The 21104-nt window shown below is 32.8% G+C and overlaps 1 long non-coding RNA gene and 1 pseudogene across 1 annotated transcript; both read left to right on the forward strand.

Annotated features, from left to right (window-relative positions):
* The first annotated feature begins 1342 nt into the window (after nucleotides 1-1342).
* Nucleotides 1343-17865, forward strand: LOC148761703 (uncharacterized; annotated as a pseudogene).
* On the forward strand, nucleotides 3118-5086 carry LOC148761704 (uncharacterized). Its single transcript, XR_016027612.1, has 3 exons — nucleotides 3118-3288; nucleotides 3937-4020; nucleotides 4890-5086. It is a non-coding gene; the product is annotated as an uncharacterized LOC148761704 (long non-coding RNA).
* Nucleotides 17866-21104: the final 3239 nt, after the last annotated feature.

Raw genomic sequence — 21104 nt, forward strand, 5'->3', positions numbered from 1 at the left:
GTTTAAGATATTTGTTTTTGATTATTTAAATTTTAGTTTTAATTTTTTTGTGGAAGAAAAATTAATGTGTAGTTAATTTTATGAAATACGTAGATAAATATTATTGTATATGTATACAGATTCGGGTATACATTGAGAAATTGTATAAAGAAGATTTTAATAATTTTTTAATATAATCAGATTTTTAAACGAGTTAGGGTAATTATAAGGTAGTAAAAATGAAATAGGGTTAGGGTTAGGGTATTAATTTTAAAATTATTAGGGTAGTTAATAGGGTTAGGGTAGTTGAGTTTTTACAGGGTTAGGGTTCGAGTTTAGGAAAATTATAGGGTACATGAGTCGTTGACATTCCTAGCCCTAGGGGTTAATTTTGTATATCTTGTTTATTTGATGTTTATCAAGATTTGTTTATCAATTGATGTGCCCTATGTATTTTTAATGATGTTATTGTGTTTTAATTATTTGATTTACGGTTACAAGCCCAAACGTTTCATTGCTTTAACTTTTGTCTAGGCTAAGGTTGGCTTTGGAAGCATCAAACTTGTTTTCGGTCTGCTTCAAAACGAGATTGGGTTTTGGTCTAATTTTCGAGGTGAGTAAGATAAACACACGAGCAATTAAATGTTGGTATTTAAGAACTGACCACCCCTGTTAAACTTCAATTTTATAAATAATGATACTAGCCTTTCCAACGGATAATAGTACATATATTTTAACCCGTCCACAATACTCATGCTATTCAATCTGATGCTATCCTAATAAATATAAACCATTTTCCTAGGTTTAACGGATAATTCATATATGCAATAATTTATACTATAAGGGATACTTTGCAAAATATATGTAATTTTGAATATATACATATATATATAAATATAATACATATTGGAATGTAGGGTTTAACAAATTGTTTTGTTTCCATCAATACAAATTAGTCTTGATAATGATATTCTATGATACTTAGGATTATAAAATGTCGGGAGATCGCTCTTGGATGTACCGTCGATTACAAAATGGATTCATTACAGCTGAATTTGTAAATGGAGTTACTGAATTTATTAATTTCGCATGTTTGAAGACTACATTTATGTGGAAGAATAAAATTGGATGCCCTTGCACACGATGTAGTAACAACAAGTTCTTAGATAAAGATAAAGTCACATAACACATCCTAAACCGTGGTTTTACTGGGGCTTACACAATTTGGAGTTTACATGGGGAAGATCATGTTGGACAATCATCAAGAAGTAGATCTAGAGTTGAACCATCCCTTAGATTTGAGGGAGATGCTGCTTTTCGAGAACCTACATATGAAGATGAAATAGAAAATCCATATACTAGAATGGTTAGGGATGCTATGCGTCCCGAAGTTGCTTTCAACCATGGTTCTGAAAATGAGTCTAGCTTTGTGGAAGAAGATCCTAATCCAAATGCGTCTTCCTTTTACTCTTTGTTAAGCAATGTAGAGGAACCTTTGTGGGTAGGTTGCACAAAGCACACAATGCTTTCAGCTGTGTCGCAACTGTTAAATGTTAAGGCGGAGTACAATTTGAGTGAATCATATTTTGATCGACTGTTGGAGATAATAAAGAATATGTTGCCATCTGATGAGAATTTACCTATCGACTTTTATAGGATGAAGAAGAAGGTAGCAAAGCTTGGTTTGGGATATATCAAAATTGATGCTTGTAAGAACAATTGCATGTTATTTTATGAGTGATTTGCTACATTTGAGCATTGTCAGGTATGTGGATATCCTCGGTATAAACAGAAGAATTCAAGTGTGAGAAGGCAGAAGAAAATTCCTTACAAGATTTTGCGTTACTTGCCACTTATACCGAGGCTTCAAAGGCTTTATATGTCATGTAAAACTACTGAACATATGACGTGGCATGTGCAACACCACAGTGATGATGGACTCGTTAGACACCCTGTTGATGGTAAGGCTTGGCAACACTTCAACTGCACACATGAATTCTTTGCAATGGAACCTCGAAATGTAAGACTCGGGTTATGTGCTGACGGTTTCTGAAATACCCCATACTTTGATATGGTGATAAATAAAATTGATCGAATGCATATTGAGGTCAATTAAAATGTTTAGAAGTGATAAAAGACGAAAGGAGTAGTTTAGGATAAAATGTTTCGTAAGTGAGAAAATAATAATAAAATAATAATAATTTTATCAGAGGAGAATTTGTGAGATAAAAGGCGATTTGGAAGTCAAGTGAGGCATAATAAGGTATTTTGGGTACCAAAGAGACAAGATAAAATTTTTAGAATAAAATAATATTTTATTAATAAAATATTATTAAAATATTAATATTTAGCCGGATGTCGAAGTCAATCAAGAAGAAAGATCATATGGTTGATCCAAGTGGGGGAGAAGATGACAAGCTCGACTCTATAAAAATATTTATCATGACATACATCTGATGGATAGTATGTTTGCATGCTAGGAGAGTTTCGAAAAATTTACAAAAGTCGGTATTGTACCTAGAGGTACAATAAAGTTGATTTAAGCCTCGAACTAGATTAAATAGAGAATTTACAATGAAATTAAGAATTTTAAAGTCCCAGAATGGGTTAATATGGTGATTCGGAGTTCGAGGATCAATTTGGAGTCAAACTGGAATTTTCGCTATCCAGGGGCAAAATGGTCATTTGCCACCTGGGGACAAAATGGAAATTTTTAGAAAATATTTTTGGCCCCATTTGACTTATTGGAGTAAGATTTGAGGTTTAGAAGTGAAAAATTTTAATTTCGGTACAATTTGGAGTAAAAGGGTAAAATGGTAATTTTACCATTCAAAATCGAAAATTTAATTTTTTGAAAGGATTTTGATCAAATTTAATTATTTGGAGTGTGAAATGAGTATGAGGAGTGAAAATTATGCATTATGGAAAATTTTCAATTTTTGGGGTAAAAATGTAATTTTTGAAAAGTTCGGGGGCAAAAGTGTAATTTTGAAAACTTTGCTCCACCAAAACTTTGGAAAAATCTGGAAATTTCACTTAAGACTTGGATAAGTCAAAGGGAATGCATGGTGAAAAAAATAGGACAAGTGGATGGCTAAAAAAAAAATGAATTAATAAAATATTTAAAATATGAATAAAATAATATTATTTCATTAAACAATAAAAAGGCATAAAAAAAATCAGCCCACCCATTCTTCTTCTTCAACATTCGGCCAAGCAAGAAACAAGAGAGAGAAAGGAGAAAACAAAACCCTAGAGAGAGAAAATCAAAGAAAAAGTGTGAATTTTCAAGGAAATTAAGTGAAAAAGGTGAGATTTTTTCTATTAAGCTTGAGTTTTCTTATTCCCAAGCATTTCTCTTTATTTTCCATGATTAAATTACATGTTTTCATGATGAATTCAATTCTGAAAAAATGGGTTAGGAGAGAGAAAGTTGTTGGATTTATTTGATTTTAATTTATGTTAGTGTTTTTAGTTAGTTTAGCATATTTAGAAACAAAACAACAAGAAAAGAATTTATTTTCTCCCCCAACCATTAATGGCTGAATTTACCATGTAGTGAGTGAGGATGAGTTTGATTTTATTCTAGGAGAATTGGTTAAGGAATAATGAATTATGAGCCTAGAAAAATAATGGGAATTTTCGGAGCAAAAATACGAATTTTTACCCACTAGGGGTATTTTCGTAATTTGCTATTGGGACTGATAAATTGCATCACACTGAGGGACATTAAGTTAATTTGGGTGCAATTGAGGTATAGAAACTGAAAAGAATTAAATTGGAGTTTAAACGAACCCGTTAGGAATTTAATCGGGTGATAAGACGAATTAGGCTAATACCGGATTTAGATAGTTACCAGTGCATTTTTGCATTCCATATCATGCATTGGTAGTCCAAATTAGTTTATTTTTGATTTAGTACCAACTTAGTGAATTCTCGATTTTGTACTGTGTCAAGGTGGTGAGTCCTCCAATAAAGGCAAGAAAATTACATCCGAGGACCAGTAGACAGAGTGCTTCAAAAGTCTGCATTCTAGACATAGTGAGTAAACTTATTATCGTCTTAATTATCTAGAGTAGTTTTATACAACTATGTGATTTTATGAAAAATGGGTTTAAATGGTAAATTGTTATGTTTTAAGGGAAATTGTGATTTTATAAAATGATTTTATAAATTTCCTGAAAAATCGAATATTGGTTTTGAAAATAGAGTAATTGGAGACTGCTAGTTTGTGTTGCAAAATTATGGTTCTGAATTGAATGGCTTATGACAATAAATGAGCATGAATGGCTAAACTGATTTTGGTGTTATAATTATTTATACTGTGTATTCAACCTTGAGAGGCTAGGTTGTGATAAATTGCCATGACATGCTAGAATGAATTTTATTGATTGGTGGATTATATATTAATTATTTACTGCAGAGGGGGGTTCCGTGGACCAGCCTATTAGAGGGGCACGGTAAACTCCATTATATTATTACCTCGAACGGAGAGGCGCGTAGGGTATCTCCTGGGGTATAGCTTAGGGTTCACTTCACGCCAAACCACCACGTGAAGGGGAACTCAGCCAACGCCAAGGAACGGCTGTATTTTTTTCAAACAAAAATATATTTTAAGTGTACACAAAATTTTAACAGCCTTGGCGGACTCGGTTAGATGCCCTGCGCAAGGTATCACTGAGTATGAGTTTTGGCACGAGCCAAAGTTTTAAGAAATTCATAAGCCAAGTTGATTACTCGATTTTTATGGATTGATTTTATTTGGTTGAAATGAGTTGAATGGTAATGAAATTACAGTATGATGATTTATTTTAATTGTCTCCATTTACTCGACTTTAGATAATTTAGATGGTATCTATTTACTCGCTGGGATTTTATAATCTCACCACCCTCATTTCCTCACATTTCAGGCTCAGGGAATTTCGTAGTTAGCTGACTTGAACAAGGACCTTCATTTGGACTCGAATCGGTAAAAGCTGTAGGTTTCCAGCTTCCGATGCATTTTAGATAGATATGGGCCCACGTGTCACTGTAAAAGAAATTCTATGCTTTGGTTATTTGCTTTATAGTATATATGAATATAATTATCTTTTACGCTATAAGAATTACGTACCGATAGTTTTATGAAAATTATTTTACAAGAAACTAGTTTATTTTATTGAATATTTTTATCATATTCAAATGGTCAAATTTTCACTTCAAATGAACGTTTTAGATATTTAATTTTTTTTAATCATTAAATATATATTTTCGGCTTACCTACTACATTTTTAGCAAGTTTCGAGGTTTTCGATAAAAATGACGAAAATGCCCCTGTGAGCAAAAAAAAAAAAAACAATATGTTATGTTATAATTTGGAAATGATTTGTAATCCTTCGTATTTTGATTATTTGATAACTATTGCTCACCGGGGAAGTGCGAAAGCTGATACGAGAGCCTTGCGAGGTTTCGATCGACATTCGGGGTGAAAAATGTTTGTCGAGGCTTCGCGGCGGTTGTCACGGGCTCGATGGGGAGTTCCGGGTCGTGACAGTTTCAACCCTTTTGGATCGACTGCCAAGCCTTATTCTGTTTAGCCAGTAATGCTTTGTGTGCATAATTTACCCCCATGGATGTGTATGAAACAACAATATATATTTCTTAACATGGTTATCCCGGGTAAGAAAAGTCCAAGTCAAAATATAGATGTTTTCTTGAGGCCTTTGATTGATGAGTTGACTTAATTGTGGAGACAAGGTATTGTGAAATACCCCATACTTTGATATGGTGATAAATAAAGTTGATCGAATGCAAATTGAGGTCAATTAAAATGTTTAAAAGTGATAAGAGATGAAAGGAGTAGTTTAGGATAAAATATTTCGCAAGTGAAAAAATAACAATAAAATAATAATAATTTTATCGAAGGAGAATTTGTGAGATAAAAAGCAATTTGGAAGTCAAGTTAGGCATAATAAGGTATTTTGGGTACCAAGGAGACAAGATAAAATTTTTAGAATAAAATAATATTAAAATATTAATATTTAGTCGGATGTCGAAGTCAATCAAGAAGGAGGATCATATGGTTGATCCAAGTGGGGGAGAAGATGACAAGCCCGACTCTACAGAAATATTTGTCATGACATACATGTGGTGGATAGCATGTTTACATGCTAAGAGAGTCTTGAAAAATTTACAAAAGTCGGTATTGTACTTAGAGGTACAATAAAGTTGATTTAAACCTCGAACTAGATCAAATAGAGAATTCACGATGAACTTAAGAATTTTAAAGTCCCAAAATGGTTTAATATGGTGATTCGGAGTTTGAGGATCAATTTGGAGTCAAACCAGAATTTTCGCTATCTAAGGGTAAAATGGTCATTTGCACCTGGGGACAAAATGAGAATTTTTAGAAAAGATTTTTGGCCCCATTTGACTTATTGGAGTAAGATTTGAAGTTTAGAAGCGAAAAATTTTAATTTCAATATAATTTGGAGTAAAAGGGTAAAATGGTAATTTTACCATCCGGAATCGAAAATTTAATTTTTGAAAGGATTTTGATCAAATTTAATTATTTGGAGGGTGAAATGAGCATGAGGAGTGAAAATTATGCATTATGGCAAATTTTCAATTTTTGGGGTAAAAATGTAATTTTTGAAAAGTTCGGGGGCAAAAGTGTAATTTTGAAAAATTTGCTCCACCAAAACTTTGGAAAAATCTGGAAATTTTACTTAAAACTTGGATAAGTCAAAGGGAATGCATGGTGGAAAAAGTAGGACAAGTGGATGGCTAGAAAAAAATGAATTAATAAAATATTTAAAATATGAATAAAATAATATTATTTCATTAAACAATAAAAAGGCATAAAAAAATGAGCCCACCCATTCTTCTTCTTCAACATTCGGCCAAGCAAGAAACAAGAGAGAGAAAGGAGAAAATAAAACCCTAGCTAAGAAATTTAAAGGGAAAATAGGTGGAAATTCAAAAATCAAGTGAAAAAAGGTAACATTTCTTAAATTTGTCTTGTGCTTTACCTTTCCCATGCATTTCCCATCATTTTTCATGGTTGAATCATGTGATTTGAGGATGATTTCAATTCTGGTCATATGGGTTTAGAGAGAGAAAGTTGTTAGATAAATTTGATTTTGAGTTATGTTAGTGTTTGTGTTAGTTTAGCATGTTTATGAGTAAAACAACAAGTAAAATATTTATCTTCTCCATGAATTTCTCTAGGCCGAATCTAGCCAATGGTATGTGAGGATGAGGTTGACTTTATTTTAAGAGAATTGGGTGGAAAAATGATGAATTATGAGGTTGGAAATTAAATGGGAATTTTCGGTGCAATAAATTGAAATTTTTACCCACTAGGGGTAAAAGCGTAATTTATAGTCCGGACTGATAAATTGGACCAAATTCACAGTCATTGAGGTATTGTGGATATAATTGGATAATTGAAATTGAAATGGATGGAATTTGAGTCAAATTGGGGATTTTAAGACTTTACACCGTGTATAAGCGAGTTAGGTCGGACACCGCAATTAAGCGATTGTTTAAACATTTCAAATCCTATCTAGTGCATACGCATGGATAAGAGCCTGAAATAATTTATGATAAATTGACACAATTTATTGAATTTTGTGTCATAGATTATGGATAAGTGGTGAGTCAATTGTTTTGGGTAAGAGACTGCACCCGAGGGCGGAATATAGGAGTATTTCTACTCCTAATACTGTGAGTAAACTTATTATCGTCTTAATTATCTAGAGTAGTTTTATACAATTGTGTGATTTTATAAAAAATGAGTTTAAATGGTAAATTGCTATGTTTTAAGAGAAATTGTAATTTTATAAAATGATTTTATAAATTTTCTGGAAAATCGAATATTGGTTTTGAAAATAGAGTAATTGGAGACTGCTAGTTTGTGTTGCAAATTTATGGTTTTGAATTGAATGGCTTATGACAATAAATAAGCATGAATGGCTAAACTGATTTTGGTGTTATAATTATTTATACTATATATTCAGCCTTGAGAGGCTAGGTTGCGATAAATTACCATGTTATGCTAGAATGAATTTTATTGATTGGTGGATTATATATTAATTATTTACTACAGAGGGGGTTCCGTGGACCAGCCTATTAGGGGGGCACGGTAAACTCCATTATATTATTACCTCGAACGGAGAGGCGCGTAGGGTATCTCCTGGGGTAAAGCTTAGGGTTCACTTCACGCTAAACCACCACGTGAAGGGGAACTCAGCCAACTCCAAGGAACGGCTGTATTTTCTCAAACTAAAAATATATTTTAAGTGTATACAAAAATTTTAACAAGCTTGGCGGACTTGGTTGGATGCCCTGCGTAAGGTATCACCGAGTATGAGTTTTGGCACGAGCCAAAGTTTTAAGAAATTCATAAGCCAAGTTGATTACTCGATTTATATGGATTGATTTTATTTGGTTGAAATGAACTGAAAGGTAATGAAATTACAATATGGTGACTTATTTTAATTGTCTCCATTTACTCGGCTTTAGATACTTTAGATGGTATCTGTTTACTCACTGGGATTATAAAATCTCACCCCTTCTTCCTATACATTTTCAGGCTCAGGACAGTTTGTAGATAGTCGAGTAGGACGAGAATTAAGCTCGGAACTGCATTATAGAAAGTAAGAGTTCACAGTCTTACATCCTCTTGGTCAATTGGAGCCCACGTGTCATTGCAGATCAAAACTTATAATTTGGTTATCTGTATTTCTATTCATACAATTTTTAGTTTACTTTCATGTGCGAAAAATTATTTACGAATATTTCTATAAAAATTTATTTTATGAGAAAATAGAATATTTTATTTATTATTTTTTGAATAGTACTAGTTATCAACAATTTGCTTTCAAATGAACGTTTTAGATACTTAATGTGTTTTTAAATCATTAAATATATATTTTCTGGTTACCTACTACATTTTTAGCAAGTTTTGAGATTTTTGATGAAAAATTACGAAAATGCCCCTATGAGCCAGAAAATAATATTTTATTGTTCTTATTTGAAAATGACTTATGATTTTTTTAAATGCGAGATTTAATAATTGTTGCTCACCGGGGAGATGCGGAAGTTGATGCTAAGCCTTGCGGGGTTTCGATCGGCATTCGGGGTGAAGAATGTCTGTTGAGGCCTCGCGGCGGTTGTCACGGGCTCGATGGGGAGTTTCGGGTCGTGACAATTTAGATTGGTATCAGAGCATGGTTTAAAGATCAGATATTTTGATTTTAAAGCTTTGGATTTTAAAGTTTTTGATTTTAAGATTGTTTTAAGAAATCCACACTGACACTGCCTGGCCCCAAGTCCAATTAAGTTAAGATAAGTTAAGTTAGGTTAGATTGAATAGAATGCATGCATCTACATATATAAACCTACCTATTTTTGGGATACATGAATGATTAAGTAATTACTATTTGATTGCATATAGGTTTTGAGGTACACTGGTGACATACACACCATGTCTAGAAGAGGTGGTAGTCCCGATACCTCTCATAATGATAACGAGGGATCTCTAGATTCTACGACTAGAAGCAAATGGTACCCTGATACAAGTGATTCGGAAGGTGGTCCATCCCGAATTCCTAATAACAGAATTAATCAAAACTTAGCAGAATGGGTTCATAATAAGGAACGCTTTGAGAGTAGCCAGAATTTTGAAAGTGAGAGTAGCTCCAATATTCTAAAACTGAAATGGATTTCCTTTTGAAACAATCCAAAGAGTACCATAGAGAACATACGAAGAAGGCAATTGCAAGGGGAGATATTCGTCTTAGGAAGGGGGTGAACGTTGTACGATATTTTCCTCCCGGTTGTGGAAGAAATGCTGCACCGATAAGTGATGAGGAACGTAGGAGAATACAACAAGCCTAAATTGAAGAACAAAAGAGAAAATCTCAAGAGGAAGAGGATCCATTGATGTGCCCGGATCAGGACAATGAGGAACCTAAAGATGTTTAATACTTTAGTTGAAGTTGTATTGTCATAAATCTAGGTAAGTGTCGTTTAAGGGAAAATGTAGTAGTTACCTGTGTAAAGGAGTTAGGAGTGGCTTTTATTTTGTATGACTCGAACGGAATGTAAAATAGCAGTTTAAATAATTGGATATGTATGAGAATCTTTTAGTATAACAGAGATAAATTGGTGATATAATTATTGAGGAAAGTTATAGAAGGAAGCAATAAGGTTATAAATGACATTCGGAATGGATAATGTGATTACATTAATGATTGTAATTTAAGCATGAAGGGGATTATTCAGTGATGTTATGACACTATGAGGCAATAGTTAGGCTAAATATAACCCAATGAAGTTAAATTATGGAATATGGGGAATATAAAATTTTGATTCAGTAAGGATTGCGAGAATAAAGTGAGGAGAAAGCTGGGCTGTCTTCGTAGTTAATTATACCGAAAGTCAATAAAATTATTGGAGTATGAAACAAAGAAGATAATTGGATAGGGATGACAATAAATTTGAGGAAAGTTGTAGATAGTAGGCAACTTATTTGTGGAGTGGTATATGTATTTTGAATTTATTACACTGTATGAAAAGGATGTTTTGAGGTGGAATTTTATGAATGTTGATAAACGTCAAAAGATGACATGAGATGGAATTATTAATCTGGCTTAATGTGTATGACAAGAAAATAGAAGGTATCTATACTTATGGAACTCATGATATATGTCTAAAAGGGAAACCACTGGTTGAGAATGATTGATGTGGTGACTTTGAATGCAAACAAATAGCTTTGATGAGAAAATTTCTAATAGCTACAGTACTTCAACATTGACTGTTCAACGCTGTAATGCTCCGAATACTTCATGCTTATGATGCATGAGTAAGATGGGAGTGACACGATAATGTACTTACAAATTGAATTTTGGTTGTTGGTCATTGTGTTTTGTTATCTAGGAGTCTTAAATATTCTGGAGAATGTTTACCTAAATGAATTGAAAAACTTCTTTATTGCCTTGTATATAGGCATATAATTAAAAGAAAAAAAAATTTGAAAGATTCTTGAGATGACTATATTGAGATGAGATACCAAGTAATGAAAGTGTGAAGGAAGAATTACGAGAATAGTATAGAAAATCAGTTTATATAGAATATCATTACGAGAATTTGTAATATCTGTATTGATACAGTAAAATGACAAGGGTTAGTAACAACATGAGGCTAATTGTGTGACACCCTAGAAACCTATGAAGACGAGTTAGGGATTGAATGGATGAGTACGTATTTATATATCTTTAAGAGTAAGTGTTTTAGGAATATATAAACATCTTTGAAAAGAGATTCTAATCATACATAGCAAGTATGAAACGTAAAATTTTTAAAACTTGCTGAGAAGCCTAACGGCTAATCACAAGTTAAGGGATCACATGCTATGAGACATAAGTTTAAGATAGATATTTCCAAGGAAATACTCAAGAGAAGTTTTACTCTGGATCTCGTTAAAGCAAGCACTAAGTTATGTGATTATAAAAGGAAGCTGTAAGCTGAGAGTGATATTAGTATTAATATTGAAAAATACTTGAGGAGAATCTAGTTTTAAGTTTTACAATTTCAAGTACAATTTATAAATTAGTTAAGGAAGAATGATGTTATGTTCATATGAAGGAGTGGAACAAAGGATGATAGAAGTTGACCTTGAAAATGAAGTCAGATAATGAAACTTTCCTAATATATTATGGAAATTGGAATTCGAAAATGCTTAAGGTATACATGATTCAAATGGGTTCGAGTCTTAAGTGACAAATCAATATTGTAATGCAAGAAAGATACAAGGTAATATAGAGGTATGAAAGATGATTAAGGACAAAAGGATGACTCTTAGGAATTATGGTATTGCATGAGATGCAATGATCAAGTTGAGATAAATCTTTGAGGCATCAATAGGATTATAAGCATACACGCATAATAGATTATATTTCAATGGAGATGACATTGTGCTGAATGATATATAATATAAGGAAACTCAAACATATGGTTGGAAATGATATGAATGATATGAAGTTATACACAAGTATAATAAGAAGGTTGACATGCACTATAAGAATTATTATATTGAAACTAGGATTAGGATATAGATGAATAAAGGGGGAATGTAGTCCAAGGCATGTGAACACATGGATTCCTATATATAAAGAGAGATGTTGACATTTGAAAATGCATGTATCTATGTATATATGAAATTGATAATTTTACTAACTAAAGTGAAGAATGGTTATCAGTAATTGAGAGATTTTGAAATAGTGTTCAGAGAGGTTAGTGAGCTAAAGTGTTAACGAACATGTAATGAACGATTAAAGTTATGAATGACTTTTAAGGTAAACCTTGGATTGTTTAAGTTCTTAATGGAACTCTAATAAAGGAAGGGTATGGACTAGTATAAGATGGACGAATCAAGGTTGAGAAATTTGGTACAGAGCAAATTAATAAAATGATGATTAGGTTTACATAAGTAAGTATGATATGTGATTGAAATCAGTATAATTGAGGTGAAGTTATGGTTCAAATTTAATAATGGTGATAAAGGCATGCTTAGTGTCTCGATATAAGAGATCATGGTTATGAAAAGTATTACTGATCCAGTTCCAAAGGATGATAAGTGCCATAAATAAAGCATTTAATTGAACTGAAGGTGAACGAGGTGAACAAATTGAATGTCCCTATAGAAGGAACAAGGAGCAGGATCATAGAGGGAGATTAATAACGCAACATTGACGGGAATTCGAGGACGAATTCTATTTAAGTGGGGGAGATTGAAATACCCCATACTTTGATATGGTGATAAATAAAGTTGATCGAATGCAAATTGAGGTCAATTAAAATGTTTAAAAGTGATAAGAGATGAAAGGAGTAGTTTAGGATAAAATATTTCGCAAGTGAAAAAATAACAATAAAATAATAATAATTTTATCGAAGGAGAATTTGTGAGATAAAAAGCAATTTGGAAGTCAAGTTAGGCATAATAAGGTATTTTGGGTACCAAGGAGACAAGATAAAATTTTTAAAATAAAATAATATTTTATTAATAAAATAATATTAAAATATTAATATTTAGCCGGATGTCGAAGTCAATCAAGAAGGAGGATCATATGGTTGATCCAAGTGGGGGAGAAGATGACAAGCCCGACTCTACAGAAATATTTGTCATGACATACATGTGGTGGATAGCATGTTTACATGCTAAGAGAGTCTTGAAAAATTTACAAAAGTCGGTATTGTACTTAGAGGTACAATAAAGTTGATTTAAGCCTCGAACTAGATCAAATAGAGAATTCACGATGAACTTAAAAATTTTAAAGTCCCAGAGTGGTTTAATATGGTGATTCGGAGTTTGAGGATCAATTTGGAGTCAAACCAGAATTTTCGCTATCTAGGGGTAAAACGGTCATTTGCCACCTGGGGACAAAATGAGAATTTTAGAAAAGATTTTTGGCCCCATTTGACTTATTGGAGTAAGATTTGAAGTTTAGAAGCGAAAAATTTTAATTTCAGTATAATTTGGAGTAAAAGGGTTAAATGGTAATTTTACCATCCGGAATCGAAAATTTAATTTTTGAAAGGATTTTGATCAAATTTAATTATTTGGAGTGTGAAATGAGCATGAGGAGTGAAAATTATGCATTATGGCAAATTTTCAATTTTTGGGGTAAAAATGTAATTTTTGAAAAGTTTGGGGGCAAAAGTGTAATTTTGAAAAATTTGCTCCACCAAAACTTTGGAAAAATCTGAAAATTTTACTTAAAACTTGGATAAGTCAAAGGGAATGCATGGTGGAAAAAGTAGGACAAGTGGATGGCTAGAAAAAAAATGAATTAATAAAATATTTAAAATATGAATAAAATAATATTATTTCATTAAACAATAAAAAGGCATAAAAAAATCAGCCCACCCATTCTTCTTCTTCAACATTCGGCCAAGCAAGAAACAAGAGAGAGAAAGGAGAAAATAAAACCCTAGCTAAGAAATTTAAAGGGAAAATAGGTGAAAATTCAAAAATCAAGTGAAAAAAGGTAACATTTCTTAAATTTGTCTTGTGCTTTACCTTTCCCATGCATTTCCCATCATTTTTCATGGTTGAATCATGTGATTTGAGGATGATTTCAATTCTGGTCATATGGGTTTAGAGAGAGAAAGTTGTTAGATAAATTTGATTTTGAGTTATGTTAGTGTTTAGTGTTAGTTTAGCATGTTTATGAGTAAAACAACAAGAAAAATATTTATCTTTTCTTTGAATTTCTCTAGGCCGAATCTAGCCAATGGTATGTGAGGATGAGGTTGACTTTATTTTAAGAGAATTGGGTGGAAAAATGATGAATTATGAAGTCGAAAATTAAATGGGAATTTTCGGTGCAATAAATTGAAATTTTTACCCACTAGGGGTAAAAGCGTAATTTATAGTCCGGACTGATAAATTGGACCAAATTCACAGTCATTGAGGTATTGTGGATATAATTGGATAATTGAAATTGAAATGGATGGAATTTGAGTCAAATTGGGGATTTTAAGACTTTACACCGTGTATAAGCGAGTTTGTGTTGCAAATTTATGGTTTTGAATTGAATGGCTTATGACAATAAATAAGCATGAATGGCTAAACTGATTTTGGTGTTATAATTATTTATACTATGTATTCAGCCTTGAGAGGCTAGGTTGCGATAAATTACCATGTCATGCTAGAATGAATTTTATTGATTGGTGGATTATATATTAATTATTTACTACAGAGGGGGTTCCGTGGACCAGCCTATTAGAGGGGCACGATAAACTCCATTATATTATTACCTCGAACGGAGAGGCGCGTAGGGTATCTCCTGGGGTAAAGCTTAGGGTTCACTTCATGCTAAACCACCACGTGAAGGGGAACTCAGCCAACGCCAAGGAACGGCTGTATTTTCTCAAACTAAAAATATATTTTAAGTGTATACAAAAATTTTAACAGCCTTGGCGGACTTGGTTGGATGCCCTGCGCAAGGTATCACCGAGTATGAGTTTTGGCACGAGCCAAAGTTTTAAGAAATTCATAAGCCAAGTTGATTACTCGATTTATATGGATTGATTTTATTTGGTTGAAATGAACTGAAAGGTAATGAAATTACAATATGGTGACTTATTTTAATTGTCTCCATTTACTCGGCTTTAGATACTTTAGATGGTATCTGCTTACTCACTAGGATTATAAAATCTCACCCCTTCTTCCTATACATTTTTCAGGCTCAGGACAGTTTGTAGATAGTCGAGTAGGACGAGAATTAAGCTCGAAACTGTATTATAGAAAGTAAAAGTTCACAGTCTTACATCTTCTTGATCAATTGGAGCCCACGTGTCATTGCAGATCAAAACTTATATTTTGGTTATCTGTATTTCTATTCATACAATTTTTAGTTTACTTTCATGTGCGAAAAATTATTTACGAATATTTCTATAAAAATTTATTTTATGAGAAAATAGAATATTTTATTTATTGTTTTTTGAATAGTACTAGTTGTCAACAATTTGCTTTCAAATGAACGTTTTAGATACTTAATGTGTTTTTAAATCATTAAATATATATTTTCTGCTTACCTACTACATTTTTAGCAAGTTTTGAGATTTTTGATGAAAAATTACGAAAATGCCCCTATGAGCCAGAAAATAATATTTTATTGTTCTTATTTGAAAATGACTTATGATTTTTTTAAATGCGAGATTTAATAATTGTTGCTCACCGGGGAGATGCGGAAGTTGATGCTAAGCCTTGCAGGGTTTCGATCGGCATTCGGGGTGAAGAATGTCTGTCGAGGCCTCGCGGCGGTTGTCACAGGCTCGATGGGGAGTTCCGGGTCGTGACATATTGTGACCTATGATGCATATAGGAAACAAAATTTTCATATGAGGGCAACATTATTGTGGACAATTAATGATTTGCCTGCTTATGGTATGTTGTCAGGGTGGAGTACACATGGACGATTATCATGTCCATATTGCATGGAACATTCTAAATCTTTCATATTGGAACATGGTAGGAAACCTTGTTTCTTTGATTGTCATCGGCAATTTTTGCCAGCTAATCATCCTTTTAGAAGGCAGAAAGACAAATTTATTAAAAAAAGAGTTGAACATGACTTACCATTTCCTCGATTATCAGGCGAAGAAATATTGACAAGTTTGAATGAGCTTCCTCATCTCTCATTCGGAACAAAATGTGGTGAGCGAAAGAGTTCAGGATATGGTGTTTGTCATAATTGGGTGAAGAAGAGTATATTTTGGTCTCTACCTTATTGGCATACGCTTCTTATTCGTCACAATTTAGATGTTATGCATATTGAACGTAATTTTTTTGAGAATATACTCAACACAGTGATGGATGTTAAAGGAAGGACAAAGGACAACATAAAGGCACGACAAGATTTGAAGGTGTATTGCAAGCGGCCAGAATTGGAATTGGTGGAAAATAATGAAAAACTGTACAAGCCCAAGGCTGTTTACACATTAAATAAGGATAAAATAAGAAATGTCTATCTTGGGTTAAACAATTAAGATTACCAGATGGTTTTGTGTCGAACATTTCTCGGTGTATTAATGAGATTGATGAAAAATTTTATGGGATGAAAAGTCATGATTGTCATGTTTTTATGCAACGATTGCTCCCAATTGTATTCTGTGATATGCTACCTCAAACAATTTAAGATGCAATTACTGAGATATCTCAATTTTTTAGGGATTTGTGAGCAACTGAAATACCTATTGATCATATTGAAACGTTGCAAGGAAAAATATGTGAAACTATATGCAAACTAGAGAGGATATTTCCTCCGGTTTTCTTTGACTCGATGGAGCATTTGCCGATTCATTTACCTTACGAGGCCAAGGTTGGTGGACCCTTCCAGTATCGATGGATGTATCCATTTGAGAGGTAAAATAATTGTTATTTGTTTTCATATATTTATTTTGAAGAGTTAAAAGTACATCATAAGATTGATGAATATTGTGGTTGTTAGGTTTTTTCAACAGTTGAAGAAGAAAATAAAAAATCGTGCCCCTATTGAAGGATCTATATGTGAGGCTTATGTTATCGAGGAAGTTTCGTCATTCTGCTCATGGTATTTTGAACCTGCTGTGCGAACAAGAGTTAATCGAGTGCCACGTAATGATGATGGGGGAGAGGTGGACTCTATGGGTCGTCTTTCAATTTTCACTCACCTGGGGTGAGCTTTTGGTTCATGTGATAAATCTCAATTTTTAGATGAAGATGAGTTTTATGCTACTGAGTTATATGTTTTAATGAATTGTGAAGAGATGCTGCCATATATACAGTAAATACCATTAATTTTTTAACTTGTTAATACCTTATAATAAGATTGAAGTTAATCACGTAGTCGTGGATATTATGATAGGATATTTGATGAAATTGTGAAGAGAGATGTTGTGGAAATTTCGGAAGAGGAATTGGAGAAAGTATGTGATGCGAGATTCGTTAAATAGTTTAAAAATTATGTAAGTATCCTTAACATAGAAGTGAACTTTTAATTAATCATTTTCTTTTTTATTATGTAATTTATTATTTTATTCTCTTGTATCTCATGTTTGTAGGTTGCAAAGCATAATGAGGAAATAGACCAACGTTTAATTGAAATCTCTTATGGTCCCGGACGTATGATAAGGTGTCACAGTGGATATTTTGTAAATGGTTTCAAGTTTCACACCTTAGATTACGGCCAAAATCGTAAGACAATGAATAGTGGGGTTTGCATAAAAGGAAGTTTTTACAATGATCATGAGCGTGACTTTTATGGTCTCTTAGTGGATATAATCGAGTTGGAGTATTTTGGTATAGGGAATAGAGTTGTTCTATTCAAGTGTCATTGGTTTGATATTGAAAAATGAATAAAGGTAGATCGATTGCATGGTCTTGTTGATGTCAATTACAACTCAATACTGGCTAGTAATGAACCATTTGTTTTAGCTGCCCAAGCTCACCAAGTTTATTGTAGTAGTTATCCATCAAGAATAAGAGATCGACGTGATTGATGGGCAGTATTTAAAACAAAAGCTATGTCACGACCCGGAACTCCCATCGAGCCCGTGACAACCGCCGCGACGTCTCAATTTACATTCATTACCCGGAATGTCAACCGAGACCCCGCAAGGCTTTAATATCAGCTTCTCATTTCCCCTGTGGGTAACTGTTTCCAAATACCACATTTTAAAAGATTTTAAACTGTTTCCAACTTAAACAAATGAAATAATAATTTTCGTCTCACAGGGGTATTTTTGTCATTTATCCCAAAAATCTCAAAAAATCATCTAAAAATATAGTATGTAAGTGGAAAACACATATTTCTTAATCAAAAATAATTTTGGATGTCTAAAACATTCGTTTAAAATGGAATTATGACTGTTATAATAAAATAAAAATATTCAATAAAATATTCAATTTTCACATAAAACGATATTTTAAGAACACTGCATAAATAATTTTTATAGCGTAAAAGCAAAATAAATTCTTACATACCGTAATACAGATAACCAAAGTATAGAATTTAATTTACAGTGACACGTGGGCCCACGAATGACCAAAAGTATCAAAAGAAATGAACCTACAGTCTTTGGATGTGGCAAGTTCAACTGTAATCCTTGCCGATATCAGTTATCTACAATCTATTCTGAACCTGAAATGGGTGGAAATGAGGGTGGTGAGATTATAAAATCCCAGTGAGTAAACAAACATCACTCAAAATATCTAAAGTCGAGTAAAAGGAGACTATTAAAACATTTCATCAAACTGTAATTTATCATCTTTCAACTTATTTCAACCAAATGAAATCAATTTATTTAAAGCAAGTAATCAGTATGGCTTATGAATTTCTTAAAAAGCTTGGCTCATGCCAAAAATTATTATCATACTCAGTTATTTGGGATACCTTGGCCGAGGGCTATCCCAACTGAGTCCGCCAAGGCTATTAGAAAGTCATGTTTTTATTTTGAAAACATAGCCATTCCTTGACGTTGGCCGAGTTCCCCTTCACGAGGTGGTTTGGCGTGAAGTGAACTCTAAAAGTTATACCTCAGGAGTTACCCTACTCGCCTCTCCAACCGAGGTAAAAATATAACAGGATTCCGTGCCCCTCTAATAGGCTAGTCCACAGAATCCAGCCCACTGCAGCAGGTCAAACCCACCATACAATAAAATTTTGACAGCATGACAGGGCTAATATATTACTACCCAGCCTGCAAGGGTAAAATAAAGCAATTCATATAATTCATAAAAACACAGCCCAGCCAGTCATGCCAATACAATAACATAAGCCATTAATTCAATTTTAAATTTACAACATATCAGTGGTCTCCAATTACTCTATTTTCAAAATCGTTATTTCGTTTCAAGACAATTTATAAAATATTTTCATTTAAACTCATTTTGTTTACAAAACATAAAAATTTACCATTTGAACTCATTTTCATAAAATTCACCAAAACCGAATAAAAACATACTTTAGATAATTAAAATGATGGTAAGGTTACTCACCGTGTCTAGAGTGAGGATTTTCGAAATACTCAGACTATTGGTCCTCGGGTGCAATTCCCTTGCCTTTATCAGAGGACTCACCACCTTGACACAGTACAAAATCGAGAAATTCACCACATTGGTACTAAATTGAAATTAAACTAATTTAGACTACTAATGCTTGATATGGAATGCAAAAATGTCTAAATTTTTGCCTAAATGCGGTGTTAGCCTATTTCGGTCTTTTACCCGATAAATTGATATACGCGTCCGTTTAAACTCCAAATTAATTTTTTTCAGTTTCTATACCTCAATTGCACCCAAATTGACTTAATGTCCCTCAGTGTGGTGCAAATTATCAGTCCCGATAACAAATTACGAAAATACCCCTAGTGGGTAAAAATTTGTAACTTTGCTCCGAAAATTTCCATTATTTTTCTAGGCTCATAATTCATCATTATTCATCATAATTCCTCAAATAACCATCAAGATCAGCAGCCAATATTCCCCTAGAAAATTCAGCATAATGGGTTTCAATGGGAGAAAATTATATTTCTAGCTTATTTTTGCTATATTTCAATATAACTTAACTAAAATCACTTAATTCAATTAAAATCAACCAAAAATCAAGCTCAAAACTCATCCATGGAGGTTTGGCCAGCATGGGTGTCCATACCCACTTTCTAATTTTGCATGAAAATGAGAAAAAAATGCATGGGTAGTGAAAATCACAAGGAAAATCAATGAAATTTACCTTTTTAATGCTTGATTTCTTGATTTCTCTTGATTTTCTCCAAATTTTTCAGGTAGGATTCTTGTTTTTTTTTTCCCCTTTTCTCCCCTGGTTTGGACAGCTGAAGAAGATGAGAATTCCGGAATTTTTACCTTTTTAAAGGCTAAAATAATATAATATTATTTTATTCATTTTTTTAATGTTTTATTAATTCCTTAAATTCTAGCCATCCATTTGTTTCCAAATTTTCACCATACACTTGTCCCACATATCCATAGCTTAGGTAAAATTATCAGACTTATCCAAAGTCTTGGTGGAGTAATTTTTGAAATTTACACTTTTACCCCCGTAAAAGTCAAAAATTACATTTTTGCCCCAAAAATTGAAAAATTGCACATAGACATATTTTTCATCCCTTATACTCATACCATTCTCCAATTTGTCAAATTTGATCTAAATTCTCTCAAAATCTCAAATTTTGTCTGCGGGTGGCAAAATTACGATTTTGCCCCTACACTCTAGAAATCACTGGAATTAAACTTTTTCACTGCCAAACCCTCAAATTATACTCCAATACTCAAATCATACTCCAATAAGTCAAATGGGGCTAAAAAAATTCTTTTCTAAAAATTCCCATTGTGTCCTTGGGTGGCAAATGACCATTTTGCCCCTGGACAGTAAAAATTCTAGTTTGACTTCAAATTGATCCTCGAACTCCAAATCACCATATTAAACCATTCTGGGACTTTAATATTCTTAATTTCATTTTAAATTCTCTATTTGATCTAGTTCGAGACTTAAATTAACTTAATTGTACCATTTGGTACATTGTCGTCTTTTAACGATTTTTCTTTCAAGGCTTTCCAAGTATGCAAGCATATTGTC

The sequence above is a fragment of the Theobroma cacao genome, chromosome 7 (assembly GCF_053813885.1).
Source record: "Theobroma cacao isolate CCN51 chromosome 7, ASM5381388v1, whole genome shotgun sequence".
Classification (NCBI taxonomy): Eukaryota; Viridiplantae; Streptophyta; class Magnoliopsida; order Malvales; family Malvaceae; genus Theobroma; species Theobroma cacao.